General features: G+C 33.6%; 1 non-coding gene across 1 annotated transcript; it reads right to left on the bottom strand.

Moving 5' to 3' along the window:
• Window positions 1–10216: 10216 nt before the first annotated feature.
• On the bottom strand, window positions 10217–10289 carry Trnap-cgg (transfer RNA proline (anticodon CGG)). The gene has a single exon. It is a non-coding gene; the product is annotated as a tRNA-Pro (tRNA).
• Window positions 10290–24952: the final 14663 nt, after the last annotated feature.

Here is a 24952-nt window from a genome sequence, read left to right as displayed (position 1 = left end):
ATATTGCAATTACATTAACCAGTAGAATAGGTCCGATAGAGCTGTTTCGGTGGTATGGAATCGAACCTGCGTCACTTCTCGATCGCGAGTCCAGCACGTAAATTATTGAACCAAAGCTGATCCTAGCTGAGCAGGAATGTTGGCAAACGAATTAATTTCTTTGCCCTTAACCACCGAGCGTCTGAAAATGCAAGCAGTTGTAACGACTGCCAAGTCGATAGTTGCAGATACCGTACGCATTCCTAAGGTTATTACCAGTCAACACCGTGTTATCTCCTATGAAGAATAATTACAATTCTAAAGTGAGGGATATGTCCGTGTCATTTTGAAATGATGGCTAATCACCTTCGTACTTTATTTGATGCCTTTTCGTCACTTCCATAAATTAAAAATCTTTACCCTATAACTCTGTTTGAGGTGTGAAAATGGTAGGAATTATCAGATGAAATTTTTTTTCTTCCTTAGATAAATTAAAGCTTTAACCTTTGCTTAAGAAAAAAAATATTTTCTCCATCCATTATCGTTGCGAAAGAAATCTGACTTTGTTATAATGATTTTATTAAGCCGTAAATTGAAGTAACGGTTCAGTGTATTCACTGCTAGTTATTCAGAGATAAAATATTATGCATATGCTATGAAATTGCTTTAGCATTTGTTATTTCACAAAAATTATACCAAAAAGGTAATAATGGTTTTGCAGTGAAGAATTTATGCATCACTGAGTTACTCAGTTTCCAAGAAGGTTATCTTTCTGATATTCATCAATTTGTTGCTAAATTCTTTTGTACGTCTTCAAAGTTCAATTTCATTACCGCGACCGTTTATAGCCGACATTGATGTAATAGTGCAAAGGCCTAAAACCAATATCTTACTCCGGAAGAAACATAACTTTTCTGACAGCAAACAAATCAATCTGCAGTAAAATCGATTGTATTGGATGCATGGTAATAATCGATTATATTGGATGCATGATAAAAATCGATTATATTGGATGTATGTTAATAATCGATTGTATTGGATGCATGGTAATAATCGATTATATTGAATGCATGATAAAAATCGATTATATTGGATGCATGGTAATAATCGATTGTATTGGATGCATGGTAATAATCGATTATATTGTATGCATGATAAAAATCGATTATATTGGATGCATGGTAATAATCTATTGTATTGGATGCATGGTAATAATGGTATACATGCAAGTGCAAATTCAACATAAACTAAACTTTCAAAAAACCTTGGAATTTGTTTAATTTGTTTGTCATCCCAAGCAAAGTATTTTGTTGGGTTCTTTCTTCATTTTTTGCAAATTAAAGTGCACTACAGCTTCGTGATGTTTTTCGAAACAAAATATTTTCCAAGCTTTCACTTCTATATTACGGTTGAAATTTGTTTGTAATTCTTGATTGCAACGCTAACTTACCTTACCGTACATTTCCTAACGAAAGAACACATTGAAAACTGACATTGACTTCAACGTCATTCCGGCAACTCCTGCGACGCCGTTGGTGCCAAGCTATATCGGTATTCGTCGTTCCCTTGGGTCCACCAACTGCGTGGAGAGGGGGAATCTGCTGCATGGGCAACAGCAGATTCTCAATACCACCCTGCCCAGGATTCGTAGCTCCACTGGAGAGGACACTCCAGCGTCGTCGTACAGCGTCGGCACAACACGGGAAGTAGCAGTTTACCGGTTCTATGTCAAGGCTCGATTGGCGTAGAGCTTGGCGCCAGGGATTACTTCTGACGGTGGGAGAGATCACCATGTCTCACTGGACAGCTACCGCCCGCCTCAAGCTGAGCAGCCCCCAGTTGGTAAAACTTACTCTGGAGCTACACCATAGTCTCCCGTAGACGGACGGATGCCAAGAAACAAGATATAAATACCCCTCCACCACTTGACCTTGGTCATAAGTGGCATTTTCTGGAAATACATTTTTTTTTCTCCAGAGAAATAAATTATGTGTTAAATCTTAATAGCTTGTTGTATTCACTCTTTCTTTGTTCCTGTTTATTAGAGCATAAACACGTAACATAAGACTAGGATAAGAAAAAAAATATTAAAATTTTTTTTTTAAATGTGAGTTATATGTTACTGATAACATTGTGCTTCCAGAGAAATGTTACAAAGTCTCAAAAAGCTGGGAGCTTCAAAAGCAACTGTGTGTAAGCATTTATCTATATAATACAAACCTAAAGAGATGGTATTAAGAGAGGCACAGCGTTCGATGTGTTAGTTTTGGCAAAGAGAAACTCTATCCGTCTGCTTAATAAATGCAATTGCAATTTATATACCTTCGTAATAAACTGTTGACGGATGTGGTTGAATTCCATTGTAACACAGTTGCCAGATTGGCAAGACAAATGTTGAATCATTCTAAATGATCCAGGGAGTTTCTTTGCAACGAAACCTGCTGATGAAATGTGTATATCAGAGAACAGTTTTTCACCAAAAGAAAAAAAAGATAGAAGAGAAAAGAAAGAAAAAAGGGAAAAAATAGATGCTTCCACGCCACACCAGATTTATGAAAGAGGAAAGAAACTGAAACATGAGAAAAGATCCGATTGGCCTTGACGTAAGTGCATTGACTTCAGACGGGCCGTGTTAATTCAATGCATAGCAATGACAGTGATGGCATTCACATCATTCATCTATTAAGAGAATTGCAATGATCGAAGTCTTAGCTGGGTGGATGCTGGGGGGGGGGGATGTACAACATTGTTGAATATATAAAGCAAGTTTCTCAAATTACTCCGAGTCACGTGTTTGCGTATCTTGTTATATTAAAATCAATAAAAACTTGAAAGGCCTAGATGTTGCCCTTGCTGAACAAGGCTACACGATTCAGTAAACTTGTGAAATTCAGTTTAAAAGAAACTTATCGTACCAGTCACAGCTATTACATTTGTTGTGAAACCTTTTGCTTTCAGTTTTACTTTTTTGTGGGGGGAGGGTGCGTCTTGATATTAGATTCCTGTATTGCATCTGAGTCCAACAATTTAAAAGATGCATTAGTGGATTTAGATTTAACGTTCCAGCAGAATAACTGATAAAAATGCATTGAGTGTTCAGTACAAGAATATATTCTTGCAGAATAACCGAGAAAAATGCCTTGGGTGTTCAGTACAAGTATTTCTTCTTGCAGAATAATCGAAAAACATGCCTTAGGTTTTCTTGCAGAATAATCGAGAAACATGCCTTGAGTGTTCAGTATATGTTCTTGCAGAATAACAGAGAAGAATGCATTGGGTGTTCAGTACAAGTATATACTGTATATATATATATATATATATATATATATATATATATATATATATATATATATATATATATATATATTGTCAAGAAACAGGGAAGGGGAGTAATGAAGGTTCTCGACTTCGTCATTTCGCGCCAGATATTATTTGTACATATCGCCCTTTTATAGTGCCATGATATTAAATGTCTGATTTTACGTACACAACTTTACAAAATGATCCGATTCAAAAACTCCCGGGTCTTAATATGTCCATTTTCATTAAGTTGTCTTCAAACGAAATCCGGCATATGAAGACTTCGTTTGTTAATATTGATGCTATATACCTAAGATATCACTTACGCAACTTTCACAAGCAATAGTTTTCCATTCTGCATAAAATGGAAGCAAATATTTACCGAATGAAAATTTTAAAACTCCTTTTGACGAATAATAATCACCACTTTTTGAGTGGAACATCAGAAAACCGGAAACAAATTGGAACATACATTTTGGATGATGTTTGGCAAGTGTCACATAAGTAACGGAAAATTATAGAGCATTCAGTACATGTCGGGACATTTCAGCACACTACCGTTTCCTGCCAGCAATAATAATAATAATAATAATAATAATAATAATAACAATGATAATAATGATAATAATATTTCATGAAGTGGCATCTCATCAGCTTTATGATGTCAATACTGATAATAATAATAATAATAATAATAATAATGTAAAAAATGTGGAGTATGGGCATTTGGTTAGAGCGCCCCGTTTTAAGAAATTCCTAGATTATTGTGATTACTTGTCCGATTACTGGAATTCGGTGCAATGGAAATATTTCATTAACCCGAAATAATTAGCCACTTACTAGGAGCAAACTTCACGGAGTGAAGTGTTAGTGAGTTTCCATGAGTTCAAAAGTAGTGAATTCAGGTCAAAACCGAATGAGTGTCGCTGTCGTGCCATAGTCTCTATTAAAATCTAGTGGTGTACGTTGGTAGTGTGACTTCAGTGGCAATATTTTCGGTAGGAAACCAGTAAATTACACCAAGGAATAAATAAGAAGGGACTCGGCAGATACCGTTTATGTCGCCATGGTGGCAACGTGCCTAGAAATCATAGTTTTACTGGCCTAAGATGGCGTTGTTAAAATAGTTCCCTGTGTTAGGGGATAATTGTAGAGTTTCTACGGCGTGACTTGTTGGCGGTACGGAAACCTAACAAAGAGAGACCATACAGATGTGCGGTTGATATATATTTGGCAGGTTGTGAGATCTGTGGTCTTGCTTTAATTAGAGTAAAATTTATGTATAGAACGGACACGTCGGGCTTTCTAATTTACAACTAAAGTTGTATGGAAGTCTTTGGAAATTTTGGCGCAAACTTATGACTTCCAGATGGAATCGCGCCAGGGTTTGACACCGCTCGGTCAAGCAAATATCCCTGGTTTGTAACAGCAACAACAACAACATTAATAATAATAATAATAATAATAATAATAATAATAATAATAATAATAATAATAATAATAATAATAACAATAATAATAATAATGATAATAATAATGTTGATGATTATCATCAGTTTTATGATGTAAATAATAATAATAATAATAATAATAATAATAATAATAATAATAATAATAATAATTCCATGACCCAAAGACCGTTTGTTCTAATGCCCTTACAATATTTCAGCATATATCTGTAAGTACAGTTGACTGATGAGATCTAAACATATTGAGGAAGAGGAACATTTCTCAGGGCCTTTACTGGTTTATTTTGACATTGCCGGCATTCTTGGATCAGAAAAAGCTGCAGGAAGAAACTCGAATTGTCTAATGACAGAGCTCGTCGCTGTTTCAGGTGTTTGAGATCAATCTATCAATACTATGCTGCCATGCTTCACATAATGTACGCCCATCGCTGTTTTCTGACGTTATTAAGTCTACGGTATATGCCATAAATGTGTTTCCATTTCTATAAATGCCATATACTTCTATGGTAACTGACGCTTTTGTGTTTTATAAATGACAAAGGCAGGTGAAATCAATACTTTAAAAAAATGTTTTGTGACAAAATTAAACTATGTTCAACATGTAAATGTTCCTTGGATATAAAAAGCCAGTTTCAGAAAGCACTGGAAAATTAGACCAGAACATTTTGAACAATCAAATCTCCATTGACTTTCATTATGACCACTCCATACAGTTAAGCATCATTATATAACGTCTTTATTCTCTTTTGCATTTTGATATTATTAATATTTAACTGAAATGCATTTTAATGGTTTAATAAATTGTTAATTGAATTTGTTAAATATGTTGACACCTTAGTCAGTCAAGTCTACAACGTTATTTAATTTTCTTATAGTTTTTTTAAGTGTCAATTGCGATAAAAGTCATTAGAATATTTGGAAGTAAGAGTTTATTTATGATCATAAACTTTACGTACATAAGACTCTAAAAATAAATTAGCTTGACACCAAACATCATTTTTTATCATTTCCGTTCATTCCACTCCATCATCATGTTCAGAGGTAACGATAGTGCAGTTCCTAAAATATAACTATATAACGCTATGATTTCGGGGTTCGATCCATGAAGAGCTCCCAAAAAATGGTCAGTGGCCTCACATGCAAGGTCGGTGTTCGTTATTTATCACGTTTCTTCCAATTTGGCCATATATGGGTGGATGGAGCAGACATGAGCTGCGTAGTGACATCTGAGATGCTGAAGGACCATATAACAGTGGTTTCCATCTTAAACCCACCGACGTACCCATACCCCTAAAAAGAGGTTACTCATGACTATTGTATTCCTCACTAAGCTAGCGCATTTTCGCATTCATCAGAGGCCATTCATCTTTAAAGGTTCATTTTCATCGCAGAATGAGTGCCCTATAAGATGATCACTTCCGTATAACTCCATACAATTTATTTTACATTCAACCTATACTTCTAGTTAATCATACATACAAAATATCCTTCAGTAATCCGCTCATGCAAACGGTATGTGGTTGTTTGCTCAGACTTACGCAAATTCGATTCATTTTAAGGGAGATATACATGAAACGCGATGGAACATAAATATAAATTTTAATATAATTTTTCATGTTGCTGCTCTATGTATCTCCCCGACACTTCTAAAATAAAGAGTAATCTTCAAAGTCATCTGAAAGTTTCAAGAGAAAGATTTCTTCGCGTGGTTAGATTCGTATTAGAAGATCGTTAATACACTTAAGAAAGTGAATAACCCTTGACACTGTGCATTGATGCAAAACTCAAACAAAGTGTCTTTAGGGTTACCGTTCACTTTATTTTAATTAGATTACCGTTTGCTATATTTTAATTAGCTACATGGAAAATTTTCAAAATATAAGTGACATTGTCCAAGCTACAGCTTTATTTAAACTGCATTTAATCACGAAAACCTTTACTTAGGGACCTGCTTAATTGATTAATTATTCTGCGAGAAATTAATTTCAAGCAGTAGTTCAAACTCAGTAAGACTTTGTGAAATATAACAGACTTATCGTTTGACTCTTTATACACAATTTCTAAACGATAGATTTGTATTTATATTTTCAGCCAAATAACATAAGTGCATTCCTTTGATTTTCTAAATTGATTCAACGAGAAAGCCAAACGCTCTTTGATATGTTAAGTTGATTTTAAATAATACTTGCTTCAGAGTCCAGTACACTACGGCTATAAAAGTGACTTCCAAATATGGAGACATGTTACAAGGATTCGCAGAATTTTCTAAGGTGATTTAGGTTTTGGTAAAATCATAAAATCTACAGCTGTGAGTAGTACAATAAACAATGCATAAAGTCTGTTTACCTTCAAGCTACCGTACACATCAAAGGAACGTAAGATAGCAAAAAATATGGAAGACCATAGTGTATCCGGTACATTCATCGTGCCACTCTTCAGGTGCCAAGAGTACTTGGTTCAAGTTGTGAAACTCCGTTTGACGATCGAAATAAAAAATAAACAGGAAGGCATAAATGCAAAAACTCTCCTCCTTATTGTTCATTATAACATATAATAACAAAAGAACTGGGGTGGTGGTGGTCTGAGACATAAATAAAACTATCTTTATTTTGTTGACTCGTTAGAAAAGGCAACTGCGTTAAAACTACATACCACCTAGTTGATTTTTGTTTATTATTATTATTAGTAGTAGTAGTAGTAGTAGTAGTAGTAGTAGTAGTAGTAGTCAATTTAAGTACAGATGTATACGAATATGAATCAAAGTGAACCATCTTTAGCACATACATCATAGCTGTCATACTTGATTGCGTAATTAAATAAAAGAAGCCAACTACCGCTGAAATTTCTATACCTTTTAACAAGTGCAAGATTTGTCCGGCATCTTAACAGCAAAGTGATGTCTCGATGGTGGTTTGCTTTATTTTCTAATGTCGGTACAGTCTAGCCTCCATTATCTAACAAAAATGGTTTACACAAAATTGTCAGATGAACGCAGATGCCAGATAAACAAAGCAGTACCATGATACTTGATACAAATATATCGAGAGGTGTGGGGTGGGATGAGGGCATATAAAGAAATTTGAAGAAAAAAAAAAACTTAAAAATAAAAAGACAGAAATGAAAAGGCTGAAAAAATAATTTACTTAGAAAGATATGAACTTATGAAGGGAGAAACAAAAACAGAGTGTATTGTGACTGTGTTAAATGTGTGTAAAAAGCTGAAAAATTGAAGAGGGCAGAAAAACAACTTAAAAAACCGTTTTGAATGAGCGTGGAAAGATGAATGCGTGTGAAAATATGTGTACGAAAATAGTATAATTAGTATAGACGCCAAAAACTGTTCGGCTCATTTCTTAATATTCTTTCAATATAAGTTAATAATAAGACAATATTAAAACATTTGAGAATAAGTTCCGCCATCAAGAATAATGATTCCAAGCCTTCTTCCTACAGAAAAATATACTATTTAAAGCAAATACAGTGACCTTTGTCAATTATGTTTAGAATAAACGTTAACACGTACAGTCTATAGTTTTTTCCCTAGATAGATCGAAGCTGTGTTTCAGAGGAAATACTATCTTCTTGCCCGACTACCGGATACAATATTTTGCATTGGATCAGTGTATTGAGTGCCCAAATCACAGTGCCGGGGTCGAAAATCAAAATGGTACGAGACTAAATATTAAATTACAAGATAGTATTTCTGTCAGATAAAGGTGCAATTACGAAACAATTTTCCAATGTACGAGCTAATCAAATTCGTCGTCAGGGGAAGGAAAACTTGCATCCGCAAACAAACACTAAGCATATAGTATGAGAGACAATCTGGATTATTATTGCATATTTGAAAGGCTGCAAAAATGCAAACAAGAGTTAATACACGATAAAAGAAAGACATTATAATAATTTTAAAACAGTTTTAAAATGTGTAAACAACACTGTTTTGTGTTGTTGACAGCAAACTTTTAAAACAAGAAGTACAGATTTAGTTATTTGCGTAAGTACGTGTTCATTGTACAGGAAACATATATATACCCTCTGGTGCATTCTGTAGAGTCATTATATGTATTGACATTGACGTGTACTTAATAGGGACCTTCGCAGCACTGAGTTTCGATTGATTCGGATACTTAGAAAAGTTTATATTCTGCTTCCACGTCAAATATAAAATGTTTAAAATTTTAAACTTACTGTTGATTTCTAATGGTACGAAAGTCCCGCAAATCTGGAAATGGTTCTGTTATAAGCAATATTTAACAGATACCACGTGTATATCGTAAGTCTCCAGATCCTCCATTCAGAAATAAGATGAGATATTTTAGGAACGTTTACTTAATCGTTCAGCACGAAAGTATCTGTTCTCCTCATATTAAAGACAAAACCAATGCGGCTAAATTGTTTATACGACACACAGATGATCGTTGTGTACAGAATGCAGACAGCGCAAGAATGCAAAGCTTAGGGTGAACTTAATTTACTTCGCACGATTTCTTTCTTGTTTCCTCCATTGCATTTCCAGTAAATACACGAATGCAGAGAACATGGAGTGCAAATTCTCTTCGACAGCTATACATCACTTCAATGAAATTACAAAATCTTATCAAAGTAATTAAGTGTTCAGGTAGGTATGTGACTCATGACTTTGTAAAAAAGTTAGCTAGAAAGTATGCATGAAAAGTAAATAAGAAACGGAGGAAATGGAGTACATAGTATGGATTTTTAAGTACCAACTTATAAGAACAAAGACTGGATAATGATCGTTAAATTTGACAAGAGTAAAATTATCACTAAGGCCACCAAGGTCACTCAGCTGCCAAGAATGTAAGAATTTTGAAACGCCTTACACTTTGCATCTCTCTCTCTCGAAGAAGAAGAAGAAGAAAGCTTCACATGAAGGGACTATTTTATTATGGTGAAATGCGACAGGGTAAAGATTCAATCAGTTTTAAGAGAATTCCTTTCTTTTCACATAATATGGTAACTAATTTATTCGTTGCACAACTATGTGCCAATTTAGAAATTAAATTCAAGTAAAACAAAACAGAGCACATGTTAGTTCTCAAAATATATAAATGTACTAAAGTAATGGCTTCCTCACCTCACTAAATATGTATATGTGTGTGTTTGTTTTAAAATACCTGGAAATCAATACTAAAGGCATATTTTCTTCCTTCAAGAGATTTCACGTCACCTGTGACAATAATTGGAATGCACTTGAAGGAGTGTGTGTGTGTGTGTGTGTGTGATATTGATTTTTAACGTAGCTTTAAAACAAATTCAGTCATTTCGCTACGATGTCTGCAGTGTAGCATTTGTCTAGCACTGGGGCATCATGCCGCAGACATGTAGCATGATTCTCCACCCAGTCACATTATCCTGTTACCAGGCCGACCAGTCCTAACACTAACCTGTTAATGCTGAGCGCCTAGCGAGGCAGCTGTTAGTACCATTTTAATAAGTTCTTGGTTTGATTTGGCCGGGGTTCGAACCCGTGACCTTCCGCATCCGAGGCGGAAGCTCTAACCACTAGGCCACCAGAGCGGACGCGTTTGAAGGAATACGCTATGAACATATTCATGATTTCCTGTTAAATTATACGAGCCTGCACAGATATATGAATGGACACACACACACACACACACACACACACACACACACACACATATATATATATATATATATATATATATATATATATATATATATATATATATATATATATATATATATATATATATATATAGAGAGAGAGAGAGAGAGAGAGAGAGAGAGAGAGAGAGAGAGAGAGAGAGAGGAGGATATTAGATTGCTCTGAGTGAATAACGGTTATATTTCATCCCGTCGGTAAAAAAAAATTAAATATTTTCACTCGTTGATAATTTGTATTCTTCTTTATGCTCAGATGGCTTGGCTAGCAAAATGTATAATAGATTGACATATTGCTTATTGTATTTCTCGCGATGTCAGCGGTTTTGGTTTACTGTTTATGTTCGGCTGTTTTTTGTGCATACTGTTTTGTTTGTATATACTATTTTGTCCATACTGCTGTGTTTGTGTATACTATTTTATGTATACTACTGCATAGTGTATACTGTTATTTTGTGAATACTTCTGTGTTTTGTGTATATCGCTATTTTGTGTATACTTTTGTTTTGTGTATACTTCTGTGTTTTGTGTATACTGATATTTTGTGTATACTTGTGTTTGTGTATACGGCTGTTTTGTGTATACTGATGTTTGTGTATACTGCTGTTTTGTGTATACTGCTGTTTAAGCATACTGCTGTGCTTGTGTATACTACTGTGTTTGTGTATACTATTTCATTTATACTGTTATTTTGTGTGTACTGCTATTTTTTGTGTATACTTCTGTGATTTGTGTATACTGCCATCTTGTGTATACTTCTGTGTTTTGTGTATATTCACACAAAAATATCAGTGGTACTGTAATTTTCCTTTCTAATTCAAGGCAAAACAGCACACCAAAAAAATATAAGCAGAAAAATAAAAATAATTGCAAATTATTGGATTTTAAACTGGTTCATTTGTGTGCGGGGCCACCATACTTACCACTAAACTATGTTAGCGTCTACAAAAAAATTCAAATTTCTTGGTTATAATGTTGTCGACGAGATTTTTAAGACATTCATCTTAGTGATTCATGGCCTAGCATGAAACATAATTTTTGACACAAAATCTGATAACGGCGCAAATTCATGACGGCTAAAATCGTTTACAGCTAAACAATCTCTTCATCGTGAGAATATCATCTAACGAGTTCAAAACAAGCACTAAACCCAAAATCTAAGAAAATTTCTGAGCCTCTCCATGTTAGAATCACTATGGAGAATTTACACACAAAATATATAAAACTTTAAACATACAAATTTATACATGATAAAGTCTTTCTGAGATCCCACAAGTTCAGCTAACTTGGCTTCATCGGTGAATACTTAATGTAAACAACATGTGAAGTCGTCATATCCGAGTGTTCTGAGAAAATAGGCAATAAAAAAGCAACAAAGGCGCTGGAGTACCGCAGCTGTGCAACAGCTCCTACTGTTTCACTCGTAACGATGCTGGATACTTTTACCTTTGTCGGTGAACGGTATTTATAAAATGAGGACACATCCATAGGATCAGGTCTAGGATCAGGTCTAGGAACGAATTATGAGGACACATCCATAGGATCAGGTCTAGGAACGAATTATGAGAGCACATGCGTGGCAGAATCGGAAATCAAATTGTTTCAACAATCAATATAACCAATGGATGCACACTGTTCATTTCTTGACGATATTTGAGGTATTTTGGATCAGTGGACTTCACGAGTTCATGGAAGTTTTGCAAGCTAACGAATTTAATACACCCATAAATTCAAGTAGAGATGCACAATATGTACATAAACACAACTGACAAGTTTAGCTTGTAGACATAAGAGATTAACCATTTAACTGCAAGGGCTGGAATTTTCCTTTTAACCTGATCATATCTTTTTCCTTGAAATCGTTTCTTAACATCAATTTTGCAAGAGAGATGAAGCTGTATACATTAGTAAGAATACTTTCTTCAAGATATGGGAGCCGAAGATTGAATGATCCGTCTCTAATAATCGATATTCCCTGTGTCTATAATTGCGTCCATGATGTACATTTCCAATGTACGTATGTTTAGGTAGGCCCAACAAAGGTGATTTGGGGCCCCGAGTGGCCGAGTGGTCTAAAGCGCTCTACGTCACGGATCACTGCCATCTCACCTCTGTCTGCGTGGGTTCGAGTCTCGGGATCGGCAAAGGTGGATATGTGAGAAAGCTTGCCGGTAGTTTCTCGGTGGTTCTTTCCGGGGTTTTCCAGGTTCTTCCTCCACCATTAATACTGGCCGCCATGTATAGCCTATCTTGTGCTGAAAAATGGCGTTAAACCCTATAACAACAACAACAACAATAACAACAAAGGTGATTTCGATGGACCTGACATTAACTGTAATAAATAAAAAACTAAACTAACTATAAACTAATCTTTACAGTAAATATTACAATTTGTTCCTTGCAAGAGCGTTAAGTTAAGATAGATTACTATAGTTATGTAACTGATTTTGCGGCTCATCGCATGACCAGTCTGCCCTGGGGGCCGGAATTTCGGTCCACGGGCTTGTGTTTAGGTGTCATTAATTTCGTCATAAATGTCTTGAGAACAGTTATACTGTTTACGAAGGAGTAGTTATGCATAACTTGGTCATAATACTGCAATGTAAATTTTCCTGGTCAGAGACTTCACGTTACTTTTCTTACCTGTGACAAATACCGGTGAACTAATTAGTGAAGCTATACTGCAGTCTGCATGCTGTGATACAATCTCTATCAATCTACCTATCTATCTCTCTCACTATATATCTATATCTTGCTATATATCTCTCTCTATCGATCTATCTCTCTCTGTCTATCTCTCTTTCTATATATATCTATCTCTCTATCTCTCCTCTATCTATCCCTCTCTCTATCTCTCTCTCAATCTCTCTCTCTATCTCTCTTTATCTCTCTCTATCTCTCTATCTATCTCTCTCTCTATCTCTCTCTTTCTATCACTCTCTCTCTCTCTTTCTATCTCTAAAACTAAATATCTATCTCTCTACCTAATTATCTTGCTCTATCTCTCTCTATCTCTCTCTCTCTCTCTCTCTTTCCTTGTCTCTATATATCACTCTCTATATAACTCTTTCTATCTCACTATCTCTCTCTCTAGCTATCTCTCTCTCTCTTTCTATCTCTAAAACTAATTATCTCGCTCTATCTCTCTGTGTATCTTTCATTATCTCTCTCAATCCTTCTCTCTATCCACCTCTCTCTATCTAGCACTTTCTATCTCACTATCTCTCTCTCTTTCTATCTCTATATCTATCTATATATCTAGTCACTATCTATCTATCTGTCTATCTCTCTATCTATCTCTCCCTATCTCTCTCTCTCTCTCTCTCTCTCTCTCTCTCTCTCTCTCTCTCTCTCTCTCTCTCTCTATATATATATATATATATATATATATATATATATATATATATATATATATATATATATCAGTCTATCTGTATATCTGTCTGTCTCTCTATCTATCTGTCTATCCCTCTATGATCTCGCTCTATCAATCTACCTATCAATCTCTCTCACTATATATCTATCTCTGTCTATCTCTCTCTCTCTTTATCGATCTATTTTTCTCTGTTTGTCTTTTTCTATAACTATCTCTCTATCTAACTCTCTATCTCTCTCTAGTTCTCTCTCTATCTCTATCTTTCTCTATGTCTATATATATATATATATATATATATATATATATATATATATTTCTCTCTATCTCTATCTCTGTCACTCTCCATCTCACTCTATCTTTCTATCTATCTCTCTATGTATCTCTCTCTCTCTCTCTATCTATCTATCTATCTATCTATCTATCTATCTATCTATCTATATATATATATATATATATATATATATATATATATATATATATATATATATCTTTATCTCTCTATCTCTTTCTCTATCTCCCTCTATCTCTCTCTGTCTAACTCTCTCTGTCTCTATATCTCTCTATCGATATATATATATATATATATATATATATATATATATATATATATATATATATATATATATATATATATATATATATATATCCATCTATCTCTCTATATCTCTATCTTCTCTCTATCTCATTCTGTCTATCTCTCTATATATATCTCTTTCTATCTTTATCTCTATATTTTTCTCTATATATCTCTTTCTCTAGCTATATCTCTATCACTCTTTGTCTCAATCTCTCCATATATCTCTCTCCATCTATATCTCTATCTCTCTATATCTCTCTACCTCTCTCTATATCTATCTCTATAGCTCCTTATCTATTTCTCTTTATATCTTTCTAGCTATCTCTCTCTCTGTCTCTCTGTCTTTATCTAGAAAACTTCCAGACAAAATAACATGGAAAAACTTAATTGGGACAAGAATACAGATATTTGAGGAGAGAAAACATGAAATGAGTATCAGAAATCCATCAGAGGGATTCGGTAGATTTTTAAAAATTAATCCAGGACTAAAAATGCATCATCTATGGAAAATAGCTTACACTGACTCAAGCAGAAAAATGGAATATGGGACATTAATTCGTATTGGGGGAATGCAGGCAAGACCTTGACTGTGTCCCCTATGTGGCAAAATGAGTTATGACCGTATTTTGCACATTTCGATGAATTGTGCCTTAACCTTAGACGACAGAAACCACTTGATGGAAAGTCTATTTTCGTATATGCCTACAGTGATTTGCCGTGATTTCTGTGATCAGATCGATGATGTTATACTGATTATACTACTTGGTGGTTTAAATGACATATCAGAACGTTTAGAACTTGAGGCATGGATAAATATGATCAGACTATCTACCAAGTATTTCATTAAGATAAAGGATATTATATATTCAATAGAGAACTCGCACATAATATAAGGAAAGAAATGCTTGTACTGGATTGCAAAGCGATTAGAAACTAACTATTCTTGTTGTGAGGATACATTTTCAAATGTTCTATCATATATATATCTACCTAGTTTAGTAATGATATTAATTTATTTATTCGTTTGCTATTGGAAATAATTCAGAGGACTTCATAAGTAACGAATACACTATTTTTGTGATTCTACGTATTTCATTGCATTTTATACTTTGTCTTAAAATCTTCAGAAAATGGAGGAATAAAGGAATATCATCATCATCTCTCAATCTAACTCTCTATATATCTCTCTAAATCTTTGTTCATCTATCTCATTCTGTCTCTCTCTATCTCTCCCTGTATCTCTCTCTATCTCTCTCTCAATATGTATCTCTCTCTATCTCTCTCTCTCTCTCTATCTCTATATCTGTATCTCTCTCTATTTCACTATCTATCTATCTCATTATCTATCTCTCGCTCTTTCTCTCTCTCTCTCTCTCTTTCTGTCTCTCTATATCTGTATTTCGCTCTATCTCTATCTATCTCTCTATCTCCCTCTCTATCTCTATCTCTCTCTATCTATAAATGTATCTATCTCTGCCTCATTCTCTCTATCTCTCTATCTGTCTCTCTATCTATATTTATCTCTCTCTTTGTATCTCTCTATCTTTCTCTATCTCTTTATCTCTGTCTCTAATTCTCTCTAAATCTATCTATCTAAAACTGTCTCCATCTATCTCTCTCTACATCTCCCTTATCTAGCTCTGTCTCTTTCTCTCTTACTCTCTCTCTATCTATCTCTGTCTGCCTAACTCTCTCTATCTCTCAATCTCTCTATCTATCTATCTCCATCTCGCTCTATTTCTCTCTATCAATATATATCTCGCTCTTTCGATCTCTCTATCTCTCTCTATCTCTTTATCTCTCTATCTAACTTTCTATCTATCTCTCTACCTATCTCTCTATCTATCTCTCTCTATCTCTATATCACTCTCACTATCTCTTTCTATCAATCTCTCCATCTCTCTCTCTGTCTCTCCCTCTATCTATCTCTCTATCTCTCTCTATCTATCTCTCTTAATATCTCTCTATATCTTTCTCTATCTACCTCTCTCTATCTCAATCTATCTCTCTCTCTCTATCTCTATATGTATCTCTCTCTCTATCTATCCCTCTATATCTCTATAGGTCTCTCTCTATCTCTCCGTTTATCTCTCTATATCTCTCTATCTCTCTCTATATATCTTTCTATCGATTTATCTATCCATCTGTCTATCTATCTATCTCTATCAATTTTTTGATATATCTATCAATCTTTATCTCTCTGTATCTACCTATCTCTCTCTATCTATATCTCTATATATCCCTGTCTATGTCTCTCTATCTATCAATCTGTATCTACATCCATCTATTTCCCTATATATCTATCAATCTATCTCTCTATATATATATCATTCTCTCTATCTCTGTTGATCTATATCTCATTCTATCTCTCTCTCTCTATCTATCTATCTCTAAATCACTCTAACAAAATATATCTCTATCTATCTATCTCTCTCTATCTATCTCGCTCTATCTATCTTTATCAATCTCTTTAGCTCTCTCTATCTCGCTATTTCTCTATCTCTCTCTATCTATCTCTCTATCTCTCTCTGTCCATTCCCCTCTCTCTCTCTATATCTCTATATGTATCTCTCTGTCTAATTCTCTATCTCACTATCTGTTTCTCTCTATATATCTCTCGATCTATCTATCTCTCTCTATCTCTATATCTCTTTATCTATATATATATATCTCTCTTTATCTCTCTCTATCTATCTATCTATCTATCTATCTATCTATCTATCTATCTATGTATCTATCTATCTATCTATCTATCTATCTATCTATCTATATATCTATCTATCTATATATATATATATATATATATATATATATATATATATATATATATATATATATATATATATATATATATATATATATATATATATATATATATATATATATATATATATATATATATCCATCTATCGATCTATCTATCTACCTATCTATCTAACTATATATCTATCTCTCTGTCTATCTCCCTCTTTATCTCTCTATATAGTTTTATATCTTTCTCTATCTCTCTATATTTCTATCTCTATAACTATCTCACTATACGTCTCTATCTCTCTATATATCTATCTCTCTATCTATCTCTCCCTCTCCATATATCTCTCTATCTCTCTCTATACCTATCTCTCCATCAATCACTCACTATCTCTCTATCTATCTCTCTCTATCGATATCTGTCTCTCTATTTTTCTCTCTATCTAGCTCTCTCTCTATTTACGTTTTCTCTATGTCTCCATTACTGTCTATATCTATCTCTTTATCTCTCTATATACATTAATCTTTTTCTCTCTCTATCTCACTATATATCTCTATCTCTCCATATCTATCTCACTCTCTCTAGCTGTCTCTATAACTCTTTATATCTATCTCTCTATTTGTATCTCTCTTTATTTAAATCTATCTCTCTCTCTATGTCTCTCTCCCTCTATCTCTCTCAATCTCTCTCTCCATCTCTTTCTCTCTGTCTCATTCTCTATCTCCCTCTCTCTCTCTCTCTTCCTATCTCTATCTATCTATATATCTATATCCGCCTAATTCTCTCTATCCCTCTATCTATCTACCAATCTGTATCCCTCTCTTTGTCATTCTCTATCTCTCTCTATCTCTCTCTCTATCTCTTTATCTCTGTATCTGTCAATCTTTATAACTCTATCTAAATCTCTCTCTATTTCACCATCTATCTCTCTCATCTCTCCCTTTATCTCTTTCTCTATCTCTCTCTATCTCTGTCCATCTATCTCTCTCTAACTGTCCATCTCTCTATCTCTGTATCTATATATCTCTCTGTATCTATCTCTCTATCTATCTATCTCTCAATTTATCTCAATGTATCAATCTATCTATCTATCGATATCAATAACTATCTCTCTCCCTATTTATCTATCTCTCTATACATATATGTCTCTTTATCTATCTCTCTATTGGTATATATCTCAATCTCTCTATTTATCTCTTTCTCACTCTATCTCTCTATATATCCATCTCTATCTATATCTCTATCTCCCTCTTTCTCTCTCTTTTTCTCTCTATCTATCTATATATCTATCTCTGCCTAACTCTCTATCTATCTCTCCATCTATATTTATCTCTCTCTTTGTATCTCTCTATCTCTCTCTATCTCTTTATCTCTCTGTCACTAAGTCTCTCTATATCAATCTATCTAAAACTGTCTCCATCTATCTTTCTCTATCTCTCCCTTATCTCGCTCTGTCTCTTTCTCTCTCTATCTATCTATCCCTGCTTGCCTAACTCTCTATCTCCCCATCTCTCTGTCTATCTGCCTCTATCTCGCTCTTTTTCTCTCTATCAATATATATCTCGCTCTTTCCACCTCTATATCTCTCTCCATCTCTTTATCTCTCTATCTATCTCTCTATCTGTCTATCTCTCTACCTATCTCTATATATATCTCTCTCTATCTCTATATCACTCTCCTTTATCACTCTATGCCTCTATTTCTCTATATCTCTATATATCTCTCTTTCTCTCACTATCTCGTTCTATCAATCTCTCTATCTCTCTCTGTCTCACCTCTATATATCTCTCTCTCTCTCTCTCTCTCTCTCTCTCTCTCTCTCTCTCTCTATATATATATATATATATATATATATATATATATATATATATATATATATATATATATATGTATCAATATGTATATCTCTATCTATCTCTCTATCTCTCTACATCTCTCTCTCGATCTATCGATCGCTATATCTCACCTTATCTCTCTCTATCTCTTTCTGTCTCACTATATCTCTTGATTTCTCTATATCTCTCTATCTACTCTATCTCTCTCTATCTATATCTTTCTATCAATCTCTTTATCTCGCTCTATCTCACTATCTCTCTATCTCTCTATATGTATCTCTCTCTCTATCTATCTCTCTATCCATCCCCATCTCTCTATCTCTCTATATGCATCTCTCTCTATCTAACTCTCTGTCTCACTATCTCTAGCTCTTTCTATCTATCTATCTCTCTAACTGTCTATCGCTCTATCTCTGTATCAATATCCCTATCTATCTCTCTCTATCTATCTCTCTATATATAAATCTCTCTATTTATCTCAATGTATCAATCTATATATCTATCTATCTCTATATATATATATCTCTCCTTATCTATCTATCTCAATATATATATCTTTCTATCTCTCTATTCATATATATCTCAATCTCTCTCTGTCTATCACTTTTTCACTCTATCTATCTCTTTATAAATCTCTCTATATATCCCTCTACCTTTCTCCATCTCACTATCGCTATATCTCTTTCTATCAGTCTCTGTCTCTCTATCTCTCAATCTCTCTCTCTCTTTCTATCTCACTCTATCTCTCTCTATCTCTTTCTATGTATCTCTCTATCTCCCTCATTATGTATATCTCTATGTATCTCTCTATATGTCTCATACGATCTGTCTATCGCTATTTCTCACTTTATCTCACTATATCTCTCTATCTCTCTAACTCTCTATCTCGATCTCACTATCTCTCTATCTCTCTCTATCAATGTCTCTATGTCTCATTCCCTATGTATCTATCTCTCTATATCACTCTATCACTCTCTATCTCTCTATATCACGCCTCTATATATCTCTCTATCTCTCTAAATATCTCTATTTATCTCTCTCAATCTCTCTTCATCAATCAATTTCTCTATCGATCTCTCTCTATCTCTCTATCTCTTTCTATCACTCTATCTATGTCTCTATATCTCTATCTCTCTTTCTCTCTATCTATCTATCTCTCTCTCTCTCTCTCTGCCTTACTCTCTCTATCTAGTTATATCTCTATCTCTCTCTCAATCTCTCTCTATCAATATTTATATCGCTCTATCACTCTCTCTCTCCAATTTTCTCAAACCCTTTATATCTCTTGATCCCTATATCTCTGTATCCATCTCTCTCTCGAACTCTCTCGAACTCTCTCTATCTCCCTATCTAAAGCTCTCTATATCTCTCTATCTATCCATGTCTCTATCTCAATCTCTCTCTATCTCTGTCTATCTATCTAACTATTTATCTATCTATCTATCTACCTATCTATCTATCTATCGATTTATCTATGTATATATGTATCTATCTATCTAGGTATCTTTGTATCTATCTTTCGATCTATCTATCTATCAATAACTCTATATATCTATCTCTCTATCAATCTGTTGATCTCTCTATCGATCTATATATCTCCCTATATAATCTATCTATCTATCTATTTATCTATCTATATATCTATCTATCTATATATCTGTCTAACAATCTATATATCTATCTATTTTATCTATCTCTCTCTCTCTCCCTATCTGTCTATCTATCTATCTATCAATCTATCTCTCTCTATATATCTTTCTCTCTATCCCTCTATTGATCTCTCTCTTTCTACCTCTCTCTATCTATCACTCTCTCTCTCAATCTATCAATATATCTCTCTTTCTATTTCTCTATCTTTCTATGTATTTCTCTCTGTCTATCTCTCTGCAGCTGTCTCTAATATATCTCTCTGTATCTCTCTCTATATATCTGTCTATATATCTCTCTATATCTCTATCTATCTTTCTAACTCTCCATATCTCTCCTATCTCTCTCTCTCTCTCTCTCTCTCTCTCTCTCTCTATATATATATATATATATATATATATATATATATATATATATATATATATATATATATATATATATATATATCACTCTTTATCTCTCTTTCACTGCATCTCTCTATCCATCTTTCTATCTCACTATCTCTCTCTATCAACATCTCTCTATCTGTCACTTGTTTAATCTCTCTGTCTCTCTATACATCTCGCTATCTCTATCTCTGTCTCTCTCTATCACTCCCTATATCTCTCTATTTATCTAGCTCTCTCTCTATCTCTCTCTATATACCTATCACTCTATCTATCTCTCTGTATCTATATTTCTATCTACCTATATATCTCTGTTTCTCTTTCCCTTTCTATATCTCTCTATCTCTCTCTCTCTATCTTCTTTCTATCCCTGTCCATCTATCTCTCTATCTTTCTTTCTCTCCCTACCTGTCTCTGTATTTCTCTATATCTATCTATCTCTCTATTTATCTATCTCTCTATCAATCTATCTCTCTATCTATCTCTCTATATATATCTTTATCTGTCCATATCTCTCTATATATCTCTCTATCTCTCTCTCACTATATATATCTCTATCTCTATCTATCTCTCTCTATACGTCTCTCTCTCAATGCAATTCAATCTCTATGTCTGTGTCTCTCTATCTCTCTTTACCTCTCTCTGTATCTGTCTCTCTCCTTCTATTTCTCTCATTCTCTCTTTATCTCTATCTCTCTCTATCTCTGTCTGTCTCTCTCTACATATCTTTCCCTGTATCTCTCTATATATGTATCTGTCTATCTATCTCTCAATCTCTTTGTCTCTCTCTATCTATCTCTCTGTCTATCTATCTCTCAATCTCTCTATATGTCTCTCTCTATCTATCTATCTATCTCTCTATCTATCTCTCTGTATCTCTCTCCATCTCTCCCTATATCTTTCTCTCTCAATCTCTCTTTTTATCTCCGTCACTATCACTCTATCTCTCTATCTATGTATCTATCTATCTCTCTCCCTATCTATCTCTTTATCTATCTCTCTATCAATGTCTATCTATCTATAGATCTATCTATCTATCTAAGTAGCTATCTATTCATATATATATATATATATATATATATATATATATATATATATATATATATATATATATATATATATATATATATATATATCTGTCTATCAACTATCTATATATCTATCCAACTATCTATCAACTATCTATCTTCTCTCTATCATCTATATATCTATCGATCTATCTATCTATCTCTCTATTTATCTATCTATCAATAACTATATTTCTATCTCTCTATCAATATATCGATCTCTCTATCTATCTCTATATCTCCCTATCTAACTCTCCCTATGTCTCTCTATTGTTTTCTCTATCTATCCATCTATCAATATATCTATCTATCTATCTATCTATTTTGTCTATCTCTCTATTGATCTCTCTCTTTCTATCTCTCTGTCTCAATCTCTATCAATCTTTACATCTGTCTCCATCTCTCTATATGTCTCGCTCTCTATCTCTCTTTTTCTCTCCCTATCTATCTCTCTATATATCTCTTTATATCTCTCTCTATCTCTCTCTATCTCTCTCTCAATATCTCTCTAGATCTATCTCTATATTTATCTTTCTCTCTATATTTATCTCTCTCTCTATCTCTGTACCTATCTCTATCTCTGTATCTATCTCTCTCTCCATCTATCTCTCTAACTATCTATCTCTCTATATCTATCTCACTATCTATCTCTCTATATCAATCGCTCTATATATCAATATATGTCTCTCTCTATCTATCTCTCTTTCTATTTATTTATCTCCCTCTATCTATCTATCTCTATATATATTCCTACCCCATCAACCTATCTATCTATCTCTATCTATCTCTCTATATATACATCTCTGTTTATCTCAATGTATCAATCTATCTATATCTATCTCTCTCCCTATCTATCTATCTCTGTCTATATATATCTTTCTCTCTATCTAACTCTATATTGACATATATCTCAATGTCTCTCTCTCTCTGTCTATCTATCTCTTTCTCACTCTTTATCTCTCTCTCTCTCTCTCTCTCTCTCTCTCTCTCTCTCTCTCTATATATATATATATATATATATATATATATATATATACATATCTTTCTCCATCTCAGTATCTCTATATCTCTTTCTATCAATCTCTCTCTCTCTATCTCTCAATCTCTATCTATCTGTATATTCATATCTCTATATTTCTTTCTATCTATCTCACTCTATCTCTCTCTATTTATCTCTTTATCTCTCTCAATATGTATATCTCTATCTCTCTATATATATGTCTCTCTCGGTCTATCTATCGCTATCTCTCACTTTATCTCTCTATATATCTCTCTATCTCACTATATATCTCCCTATCTCTCTAACTCTATATCTCGCTCTATCGCTCTCTCTCTCTTTCTCTATTTTTCTCTAACTCTTTCTATCTCTTGATCCCTATATTTCTGTATCTATCTCTCTCTCGAACTCTCTCTATCTCCCTATTTAAATCTCTCAATATCTCTCTATCAATCCATGTCTCTATCCCTCCCTTTATCTCAATCTCTCTATATCTCTGTCTATCTATCTATCTATTTATCTATCTATCTATCTACCTATCTATCTATCGGTCTATCTATTTATATATGTATCTATCTATGTATCTTTGTATCCATCTTTCGATCTATCTATCTATCAATAACTCTATATATCTATCTCTCTATCAATCTATTGATCTCTCTATCTATCTCTATATCTCCTTATATAACTCTCTATGTCTCTATCTATCTATCTATCTATCTATCTATCTATCTATATATCTATCTATCTATCTATCTACCTATCCATCTATCAATCAATCTATCTATCTATCTACCAATTATCGTCTATCTATATATCTATCTATTTTATCTATCTCTCTCTCCCTATCTATCTATCAATCTATCTCTCTCTCTATACATCTTTCTATCTCTCTATTGATCTCTTTCGTTCTACCTCTCTCTATCTTTCAATCTATATCTCAATCTATCAATATATCTCTCTTTCTATCTTTCTCTATCTATCTCTCTGTCTCTATCTCTATCAATCTCTCCATCTCTCTCTATCTCTCTATATGTCTCGCTCTCTCTCTCATTTTCTCTCTCTATCTATTTCTCTATTAATCTCTTTATATCTCTCTATATCTGTCTCGCTATCTCTCTCAATATCTCTCTATATTTATCTCTCTCTATAATTATCTCTCTCTATCTATCTCTCTCTGTATCTAATTCTCTCTCTATCTATCTCTCTAACTATCTATCTCTCTATCTATCTCCCTATCTATCGCTCAATATCAATTTCTCTATATATTTATCTATCACTCTCTATCTATCTATCTCTGTATCTATCTATTTATTTATTTCCCTCTATATATTATCTCTATATCTATCACTACCCCTATCCATCTATCTATCTCTCTCTCTCTATATATTTCTGTCTATCTCTCTCTATATCTTTCTCTCTATACCTATATATTCTTCCATCTACCAACCACTATCTCTCTTTATCTCTCTCTCTGTCTATATCTACTCTTTATCACTCTCCCTATTTGTCTCTCCATCTGTCTCTCTCTCTATCTCTCTATCTCTCTATGTATTTATCTCTGTCTAACTATCTATATATCTATCTCTCTAATATACCTCTCTTTATCTCTCTCTATCTGTCTATATATATCTCTATATCTCTATCTATCTTTCTATCTCTCCCTATCTCTCCTATAGCTCTCTCTATGTATCACTCTTTATCTCTTTCACTGTATCTCTCTTTCCATCTCTCTATCTCAATATATCCCTCTCTTTCTATCCACATCTCTCTCTATCACTTTTTCATCTCTCTGTCTCTCTATATATCTCGCTATCTCTATCTCTGTATCTCTATCAGTCCCTATATCTCTCTATTTATACAGCTATCTCTCTATATACCTATCACTCTATCTATCTGTCTGTATCTATCTATCTATATA

This window comes from Sinohyriopsis cumingii, chromosome 17, assembly GCF_028554795.1.
Source record: "Sinohyriopsis cumingii isolate HCF-2022 chromosome 17, ASM2855479v2, whole genome shotgun sequence".
Classification (NCBI taxonomy): domain Eukaryota; kingdom Metazoa; phylum Mollusca; class Bivalvia; order Unionida; family Unionidae; genus Sinohyriopsis; species Sinohyriopsis cumingii.
Note: the sequence above shows the minus strand (reverse complement) of the source record. Positions and strands in the feature narration are given on the sequence as shown.